The following is a 9,494-nucleotide window of genomic DNA, read 5'->3' on the forward strand; positions in this document are numbered from 1 at the left end:
TGCAGCCCAGGAAAAACAAGATGGTTGCCAGACACCGACTGAAGCAAAGGCGCCAGTGGTGTGGTGAGTCTTTTGACAATTTTATAAAAGATCTGAGGATAATTCTTATGGATTGTGATCACCGAAACCCGGATGACATCCTCGTCGATTATATCATTGATGACAGTCATAATAAGAGGGTCCAATAAAACTCCTCGATAGGGGAGAGGAGCTCACACTGGCCAAAGCCATAGAAATCGGCCAACAGCTTGAGCTCTCGCAAAAGAATTGAGGATAGTTCGGGATGAGGAGACTCTCATCTCAGCTCTCAAATCTGGAAACGAGCAAGGTCAGCACCAGACTGAACGTTCTAGGAGCAACTCTACCAAGCATGGTCAAGCAAAAGGTCCCTGCAGCAGATGTGGTCAGTCAGTGCACAGTCAAGCCAAGTGTCCAGAAATCAACTCTGACTGCTCTTACTGGAAGAAGCCCGGTCACTGGCTGGCAGTGTATCGGATGAGACTTCACAACCTAAAGTTCCTTGATGTAGAGACTGATCCAGACCATGTGGATCTTCCTCAAGAACGAGTCGAGGAATCTGACGTTCAAAGAAATCGAAGGTCACATCACAAAGGTAGAATGCCCGACCGAGTGGGTGAGTTCCATGGTAGTAGCTCTTCGCAAAGGCAATCTGCATCTGTATAGACCCCAGGGACTTGAATAAGTGCATAAAGCATGAGCACTACCAGATGAGAACTATTCAGGACGTTTTGGCTCAAATCCCTGGAGCTCAGGTTTTTTCAGTGCTTGATGCCCTTATCGGATTTATGCAAATCTGTCTTGACGAGTCATCCTCATTCTTGACCACATTCAATACACCGTTTGGGGAGTTACCGCTGGTTGCATCTTCCCTATGGTTTGAAGTGCTCTCCTGAGATATTCCAGCGAATTATGGACCAGATGCTGGAAGGGATCAAATGGGCAACAGCAGTAATGAATGACATCCTAGTCGCCAGTTGTGACATCAGACACCATGACCATGTCTTGAAGCAAGTTATGCAATGGGCTGCAAGTTATAACCTGCAGCTAAACTTTAGGAAGTGCCAGATCCAGAAATCTTCAGTCCCTTACGTAGGCCACCTGCTCACAGCGGCAGGAGTGCGGCCAGATCCGCTCAAGACAGAAGCTGTTGAGAAAATGCCACGTCCAACAGACAAACATGGAGTCAAGCGTTTCCTTGGGTTGCTACAGTATTTAGCGAGGTTTATCCCCAACATAAGCGCCATGAGCAAACGTCTCGACAATCTCTGCAAAACTGATGTGGAGTTCACCTGGCAGTTAGCTCAGGAGCGATCATTTGAGAAACTGAAGCATGCGTGTATTTTTGCCCTGGTTCTCCCGTACTGCGATGTAACTCATCCACTCGAAATACAAACTGATGCCAGCCAGAATGCCATGGGTGCCTGTTTGCTCCAGAACGGCACCCCCATAGCGTTCACATCACGCAGCCTAACATATCCCGAGTGTCCGCTACGCCATGATTGAGAAGGAAATGCTCTCCATCGTCCATGCAACAGAGACCTTTCACTACTACATATTTGGGAAATTAGCAGTGGTATACAAGGACCATAAGCCGCTCGAGGAAATCTTCAAGAAACATCTCCTATCTTCTCCCATGCGTTTACAACACATGTTGCTAAAGCTTCAGCGGTATGATTTGGAGGTTAAGTATTGCCGTGGTTCTGACCTAGTGCTTCCAGACACATTGTCCCCCCTGCACTTCTACCGGCTCGGAAGCTGGCAAGGAGCTTGAGTCTGTCAACATGTTCCAGTCTCTCACAATCATGAGTGAGAAATACCTCGAATTCCAAGAAGCTACTCTGAGAGAATTGAGCCTTCCCTGCAGTGTAATTCAAAGTGGATGGCCTGACTCCCGAAAGGAAGTTTCTGGACCGATCCGTCCTTACTTTCATCCCAGAACACAATTTGCAATCTTAGACGGTGTTGTCTACAAAGGCATAAGTCTTGTCATCCCACCAAACCTCAGTCGCAAAATGCTTAAGCTGGTTCATGAATCACACTTGGGAATGTCCAGGTGCAAACAGTGTGCTCGTGAAGTCATGTGTTGGCCCTCAATGAACTCTGAGATTGAGGAAATGGTCCAGAATTGTTAGCATTTGGGAATGTCCAAGTGCAAACAGCTTGTACTCATGAAGTCATGTGCTGGCCCTCAATGAACTCTGACATTGAAGAAATGGTCCAGAATTGTTGCAAGCATGCGGAGTATCAAAGGGCTCAACAACGGGAGACCCTCTTGCCAACTTATGCACCTGATCTTCCATTTATCGAAGTTGGGAGTGACATTTTAGATTTTGAAGCAAAGCAGTACTTGCTCACGGTCGATTATTACTCCAAGTTTGTGGAGGTAGACCGCCTCAAGGACGTTACGACTCGCTCGCTGATCGAAGCTGTCAGGCAGCAGTTTTGGCGTCATGGCATTCCAGAGAAACTGCGAAGTGATTCTGGAAGTCAGTACATGTGTTACGTGCTCCTCCCCGACCCCCTGGTCACGGTGTACCTCCGAGCCCCGAGAGGAGTCACGGCAGAAAAATGTGTTATTCTGTATGTCAAAGATCAATGGTGAAGCCACACCAATTGTTACTCACAAACACATATTGTATTAAGATCACACAAGAATAACAGTACAACAATAATATGAATCAAAAGTACAATCAATATCCTATGATGGTACCATCAGTTTTGTAATATATAACTCACTGTGCTCCAAGTGAGTGAAACAAGAACATCCCCAATGTCTCTCATCCCCGGCTTCAAGCCAACGTCGATCTGCTCCAGCGATCGATAGATCAATGTCCAATCGAGACCAGAATCCCGTTCGGATGATAGTCACAGTCACGTGGCCAAAGCTGTGCAAAGGCGCCCTCAAGGCGACTGGGAAATCCAAATGTGCCCTCCAGGCGACGGGGAAATCACACCCTCGGGTATGGACGTTCCACAGCTCACAGTCGGCGACACGCAGACTTTCCACTCAAAAGGCACGTCACACACACACACCCCAGATCGACGTCTGAATGCGGTGAAAATGGTCGAAACGAGACGAAACCGTGAGCGAAGCGCAAGTCCTGCGCGAGTCAAAATGGCCGATGGCCCGGTCTCGTGGCGCAATGGCACGACGATGATTCTCTCCTGAATCGAATCGCAAAACCTGACACGCAGGTTAATCTGTCACAGCGATAACCACTCTGTCGCAGGAATCCCTTTCCTGGGAAACCCGAAAGTTCGCTGGTGACTGTTGTTCGCCAACGTTCGCTCCAGACCGCAAATACTATGCTTCTTGTCCGACCTCACTCGCTCCGCCTTCTTTTTTCTCTTCTTCCTCTTCGTCGTCCGGTTCCCGATCCGGTTTCCGATTTCTTTTAACACTAACTTTTTCACCTTTTTAAAACAGTTCATAAACAATAAACCTTTTGAAAACAATAATAGTACATGGAATCAGAAATGTTTACAGTGGATGAAAACCACCACAACGGAAGTGACAAATCCGTAACACATGTCAGAGGAATTTTCTCTGTTTTGTAAAGAATACGGCATCACACATAATATTGTGTCCCCCAAATTCCAGAGTGCCAATGGAAAGGCAGAAAGAGCGATCCAGACAGTTAAAAAGCTCGAGAAGAAATCAACTGATAAGTAATTATCCCTGCTAGACGATCATACCACTCCATTTGAAGGAATAAACTTGTCCCCAACTCAACTCTTAATGGGGAAATGCTCCAGAAACCCACTGCCCTGTAACCGTGCCCTTCTCAAGCCTGCTCAGCATGACCATCACATCGTGCAATCTCGCTTGGATGTACAGAAGGAGAAACAAAAGCCCTATCACGACAAGCCATCTATGTCAGGTCTGCCACCACTTCAGCCAGGAGACAGTGTTCGGATGTTACCAAGCCAAGATGCCAGGCATTGGATCCCAGGTGTGGTCGAGGCACATCACAACAGCCCCCGTTCGTATGTGGTGAGGACGGCAAGCAACATGTATCGGCATAACAGGCGTCATCTCTGTGGTGTACCCCCATCAGCCAACTTTAACCCTTCGGAAAGTCAGCCATCCTCTTGCTCATATGTTTTCTCGGATGTGAATGATGTCCCTGCTCCTGTTCCTCAACAGAATACCCTAGTGGAGAATTTATACGAGTCCCCAAGTCCCAATGTACAAGTATCGGGATCCTGGAGTTTACCAACAGCGTCTTCTCCTCAAGGCGCTGCATCACCCAGAAACGCCAAGTACACCACCAGGAGCGGCAGGGCCGTGAACCCTCCCAGACGTCTGGATGTTTAAGAACAATAAAAAAAGGAATGTGAACCCTCCCAGATGTCTGGGTCTTTAAGAACAATTAAAAAAAGGAATTAACTCACCTGGAACGAAGTTCAGGGGAGCTTATGCGATGGCGTGTCGTCCGTCCATCCGTCAGTCCGTCCGTCCATAAACACTTGAAACTTCTTCTCCGAAACCGCTGAAGGGATTGCAACCAAATTTGGCACAAATTATATTTGTTGTGTTGTGACTAAAGTTTGTTCACGGCATTAAAAAAAAATCGGGGTCTAAGGGGGTAAACCGGGGTCAAAGTGGATCCAGGTTTGACCCCCCAAAATAGGAATTTGCTTTTTCCTCTGAAACTATACACACGATTTCGATGAAACTTGACCACAACCTTCACCACCCGTGATGTACCAAAGTTTGTTCACGGCACTAAAAAAATCTACCCCATTTGGGTGTCTACTGGGGGTTGCCCCCCAAAATCGATGTTTGCTTTCTTCTCAGAAACTACACACACAATTCCGATGAAACTTAACCACAACCTTCATCACCCGTGATGCACCAACTTTTGTTCACAGCATTAAAAAAATCTGCCCTTTTGGGGATCTACGGGGGTGGGGGGTTTTTCCCCGAAAATAGGTATTTGCTTGCTTCTCAGAAACTACACATGCAATTCTGATGAAACTTGACCACATCCTTAATCAACCGTGATGTACCAAAGTTTATTCCTGGCATTTAAAAAATCGGGGTCTAAGGTGAGCTATTGGGGGGGCTTGCCCCCCAAAATAGGTATTTGCTTTTTTTCTCAGAACCTATACACACAATTTTGATGAAACTTCACAACAACCTTCATCATCCATGATGTACCAATGTTTGTTCAGGCATTGGAAAAATTAGGGTCGGTTGCCCCCCAAAATATGTATTTTTTTGTTTGTTTGTTTAAAGTCTTATGATTGTTAGTATGATTCTACATGCTGCCCTGTCTTCTAGAAAGCATTGAAATTGGTTTAAAATACCTTTATTCGGTGCAGTATAGTGTTTATTATACCAGGTGAGCGCCAGGGGTATTGCCCCTATGTTTATTATTGTTGTGGTTTTTGGGGTTGCGGATTGCGCTGCGGGATGACGCAATCACGTGAATATATCAGACTTGCTTACTGCACAATGGCGTCTGCTTGAGTTCATTACACCATCACCGGCACCATATATAAATTCCAAATTCTGCCATAAGTAATGCTAGCAAGTCAATGGCAAACAACCCAATATGCCCCCTGCCAACAAAAAAAAATGTTTTTTTAAAATGTGAAGCACCCTCAATTTTTAGTTTGCGATTATACAACGCCTAATACACTCGAAGCAAATGTATGGTAAAAACACAAAGGTGAAAAGAAAGTAAAACGAATGGAAAGTGACAAAAAAATGTTGATAAAATGTTATCGTTTTATCGTTTAAAAATTGGACTAAAATGACATGTCGAACGTGAAATACTTCGGATGAAAGCCCAAACCCAATATTAGCTTTCATTTAATTTATTATCTCGCGGGTACATCAATAAAAACAAACACATAGAGTAAATTAGGACATATACATTGCACTCCTGAAAGATTGCTAAACGGTAAACTAAATCATGATGGAGTAGTTCGGGGGTGTGGTCCGTTACCAATCGGCATGTTCAATGCTCGCCAGAGGCGCGTGCGATTTGCAATTGCACCTCTGGAAGAGGAAGAGCCTTCCGGAAGACTCTTCCGGTCGTTCAATTTGGACTCTTCTCTTCTCGGAAGCTCTTCTGCCTCTTCCGTTATCCAGCAGAAGAGGCCGTTAGAAGAGGAAGAAGAGGCGGAAGAGAAGAGGTTATACTTACGCAGCAAAACTTGCAAGTGAAAACACAATCTAGATATTTGCATCAACTTGTGATGTAGTGTCATCTTTGTCTAATTCTTCCATCATGAGCGCGAGTAATACATGTTTGGGCGCCATCTTGCTTCTCTTCTGCCTGTTCGGCTTCGGCGCAAAGCAATATTCCGGAAGTCTTCTGTCTTCGGAAGAGACCAAATCGCACGCGCCTCAGGTGACTTCAGCACTGAATTCCAACCGCTCAATTTTTTTGAACTTTTTTTGCTTGGGTAAATGTTTTTCTCTGATTAATTTGATTGAGAAATAATGGAAAGTGGTGACGACAAAGAAAAATCTAAATGCCGACTCATGAAAATGCTGTCTCTTTGTGCGCGTCGCTTTGCCTTAGAGGAATAGTTAGCATCAGAGCACGGAATTTGTTTGTACTGCTCAAAAATATCAGTTTTCTTTTCGGAATAGTGTTTTTAAGTATACGGAATATATATTTGTGATCGAAAAATACACTTACATTTGAATAAAAGAACACAAAGTCACAAACATACGTTTTATTTTCCGTGGGTGGGCGGGGAGGGTTCACTTAGTGACATCATTTCCGATTTCCGCCTATAAAGCGTTGTTTGGCCTCCATTTTTTTCTTTTCTTTCATTGTCATGTTCAGGTAGTTATGGTTGGTGGTCGGGTTTACTTGCATTTTAAAGTTTGACTTGGGCGTTTAAACTTTTAAAGGATTTGAAGAACACGTGTGCAAATCTTATTTTGTTTTTTAATCAAATAATTTTGAAATTACTCTTTAGAATGTTGGTTTATTTGTAAGCCTGGTTTTAAACGTGGTCTCCCCTTTTTTTTTATTTTAATCCGATGAATTGAAGTGTTTTTGCTTTTACCATTTTTTTCGAACATATTTGGAGCATCTTGTGAAAGATCGTGCTAATTATTAAAGTTTTATTCGTAGAGAGATATATAAATCAAAAGTCTTAGTTAATATTAACGTGACCGGAATCTAAATGACGATGAGGCCTGCTCGAAAATTTTATTCGGTAATGTAATGGCCGCCGCGTCCGGTTATCTGCCGTGTCGGCAATTTGGCAAAGAGCGACCACATTCAGCTGAGTAGCGGATTGAGGGAGAGTGTGGTGGTTAATTGCGAGGGATCTGATAGATATTTGGTGTTATAGGAGGGGGTGGTGCTGGTCGATTGTGAGGGATCTGAGTGATATTTAGTATTGCAGGAGGGAGGTGGTGGTCGATTGTGAGGGATCTGATTGATATTTAGTATTGCAGGAGGGAGGTGGTGGTCGATTGTGAGGGATTTGAGTGATATATAGTATTGCAGGAGGGAGGTGGTGGTCGATTGTGAGGGATTTGATTGATATTTAGTATTGCAGGAGGGAGGTGGTGGTCGATTGTGAGGGATCTGAGTGATATTTAGTATTGCAGGAGGGAGGTGGTGGTCGATTGTGAGGGATCTGAGTGATATTTAGTATTGCAGGAGGGAGGTGGTGGTCGATTGTGAGGGATCTGAGTGATATTTAGTATTGCAGGAGGGAGGTGGTGGTCGATTGTGAGGGATTTGAGTGATATATAGTATTGCAGGAGGGAGGTGGTGGTCGATTGTGAGGGATCTGAGTGATATTTAGTATTGCAGGAGGGAGGTGGTGGTCGATTGTGAGGGATTTGAGTGATATATAGTATTGCAGGAGGGAGGTGGTGGTCGATTGTGAGGGATTTGATTGATATTTAGTATTGCAGGAGGGAGGTGGTGGTCGATTGTGAGGGATTTGAGTGATATATAGTATTGCAGGAGGGAGGTGGTGGTCGATTGTGAGGGATCTGAGTGATATTTAGTATTGCAGGAGGGAGGTGGTGGTCGATTGTGAGGGATCTGATTGATATTTAGTATTGCAGGAGGGAGGTGGTGGTCGATTGTGAGGGATTTGAGTGATATATAGTATTGCAGGAGGGAGGTGGTGGTCGATTGTGAGGGATCTGATTGATATTTAGTATTGCAGGAGGGAGGTGGTGGTCGATTGTGAGGGATCTGATTGATATTTAGTATTGCAGGAGGGGGTGGTGGTCGATTGTGAGGGATCTGATTGATATTTAGTATTGCAGGAGGGGGGTGGTGGTCGATTGTGAGGGATCTGATTGATATTTAGTATTGCAGGAGGGAGGTGGTGGTCGATTGTGAGGGATCTGAGTGATATATAGTATTGTAGGACGAGGTGGTGGTCGATTGTGAGGGATCTGATTGATATTTAGTATTGCAGGAGGGGGGTGGTGGTCGATTGTGAGGGATCTGATTGATATTTAGTATTGCAGGAGGGGGGTGGTGGTCGATTGTGAGGGATGGATCCGAGTGATATATAGTATTGCAGGAGGGGGTGGTGGTCGATTGTGAGGGATCTGATTGATATTTAGTATTGCAGGAGGGGTGGTGGTCGATTGTGAGGGATCTGAGTGATATATAGTATTGTAGGACGAGGTGGTGGTCGATTGTGAGGGATCTGATTGATATTTAGTATTGCAGGAGGGGGGTGGTGGTCGATTGTGAGGGATCTGATTGATATTTAGTATTGCAGGAGGGGGGTGGTGGTCGATTGTGAGGGATGGATCCGATTGATATATAGTATTGCAGGAGGGGGTGGTGGTCGATTGTGAGGGATCTGATTGATATTTAGTATTGCAGGAGGGGTGGTGGTCGATTGTGAGGGATCTGAGTGATATATAGTATTGTAGGACGAGGTGGTGGTCGATTGTGAGGGATCTGATTGATATTTAGTATTGCAGGAGGGGGGTGGTGGTCGATTGTGAGGGATCTGATTGATATTTAGTATTGCAGGAGGGGGGTGGTGGTCGATTGTGAGGGATGGATCCGAGTGATATATAGTATTGCAGGAGGGGGTGGTGGTCGATTGTGAGGGATCTGATTGATATTTAGTATTGCAGGAGGGGTGGTGGTCGATTGTGAGGGATCTGATTGATATTTAGTATTGCAGGAGGGAGGTGGTGGTCGATTGTGAGGGATCTGAGTGATATTTAGTATTGCAGGAGGGGGGTGGTGGTCGATTGTGAGGGATCTGATTGATATTTAGTATTGCAGTAGGGAGGTGGTGGTCGATTGTGAGGGATCTGATTGATATTCAGTATTGCAGGAGGGGGGTGGTGGTCGATTGTGAGGGATCTGATTGATATTTAGTATTGCAGGAGGGAGGTGGTGGTCGATTGTGAGGGATCTGATTGATATTTAGTATTGCAGGAGGAGGGTGGTGGTCGATTGTGAGGGATCTGATTGATATTTAGTATTGCAGGAGTAGGTTTGTGA

The sequence above is a fragment of the Myxine glutinosa genome, chromosome 11 (assembly GCF_964187855.1).
Source record: "Myxine glutinosa chromosome 11, kmMyxGlut1.1, whole genome shotgun sequence".
NCBI lineage: Eukaryota > Metazoa > Chordata > Myxini > Myxiniformes > Myxinidae > Myxine > Myxine glutinosa.